The sequence below is a fragment of the Nothoprocta perdicaria genome, unplaced genomic scaffold (assembly GCF_003342845.1).
Source record: "Nothoprocta perdicaria isolate Ctin4 unplaced genomic scaffold, notPer1 scaffold_126, whole genome shotgun sequence".
In the NCBI taxonomy this organism is placed as follows: Eukaryota; Metazoa; Chordata; class Aves; order Tinamiformes; family Tinamidae; genus Nothoprocta; species Nothoprocta perdicaria.
The window spans coordinates 69,075-70,386 of NW_020454383.1; positions in this window are offsets into that span (position 1 = coordinate 69,075).

Below are 1,312 nucleotides of genomic sequence, written 5' to 3' on the forward strand. Positions count from 1 at the left end.
CCTTCCTTCCTTCCTTCCTTCCTTCCTTCCTTCCTTCCTTCCTTCCTTCCTTCCTTCCTTCCTTCCTTCCTTCCTTCCTTCCTTCCTTCCTTTTAAGGAAAGACTGATATATCAGTTTTAGATGGGTCAATAGGAAGACAAATTGCCTTGTTTTTGACAATTCAAAACTATACAGGCTTATTAAATAAAGAAAAATTGTAAAAGTGCTTTGTCTCTGGCATTCAGAAAGTCTATATATCCCTCCAAGAGGAAGGTCTATGATTCAGGGGGAAAATCCTGTGACAAAGCCTTAGCCCTAACAATTGCATGTAAGACAGATTAAGTCATGGGAAACTCTTGTGAATAGAGTTGCATGAAAAGCTCACGAATAAAAGGGAACATGCAGCAACATGAAACATGCCTAGCTTCAGGTTTCACTAGGAGCTTGAAACACAGGCCGTGCTCATACAATTGTTCACCGGGGTATGTGCACCTTTTGAGGAGGCAGCAGCCTAAATTCAAGGGAGCCAGGGCAAGGGAGCTAGGGCTTGGCCTGGCATCAAAAACATCCAGCCTTGAACATTAACCTTTTCTGGTGTGAACTGATATGAAAGAAGAGGGAATAGCATTCTCCAAGGATTACTGGGACTGATTCTACATGCGTGGCTCAGGATCTCAGACCCTGTGTGGTTTCTAAGTGACTAGGAAACCTCAGTTCTGGGCAAACCAAGGCAAACAATAGTGGACAACCAGTGTCAGATTAGCCAAGCCTGGGAAAGCAAAACAAAACCCATAAACAAACAAACAAAATAAAACAAACAAACAAAACCCTCCAGATCTTCCATTTTGCTTCCCATCATGTGTGTCCATTGATGACGGCATGAATCCAGCACGTTTCTGTGCTGCCATGCTTTGCTTTCCAGGTAACTCTTGGCTGCATTTGTCTCCTTGTAACAGAATCTATTCTTGCTATTATCCCAATGGCAGGGAAGACCTTAGAAGGGACTGAGTGAAGGGAATACACTGCGGCCGAAGCTCAGGCAATGAGTAACTGCTTCAATTTGCATGCTTAAAAGTTACACTTTTGTATCTTTCCAGTATCCATAGTGGTTGAGGCAAGGGGCTAAATGAGGCAAGGAGTATGATAATTAATATGAAGAATATGGGCTCTTCTGCAGCCTAATTTATGCTGTATGTCACACAAAAATGGAGGAAAATAAGATTATTTTGTCACTAGCTTCCTTTCCTTTCCTTTCCTTTCCTTTCCTTTCCTTTCCTTTCCTTTCCTTTCCTTTCCTTTCCTTTCCTTTCCTTTCCTTTCCTTTCCTTTCCT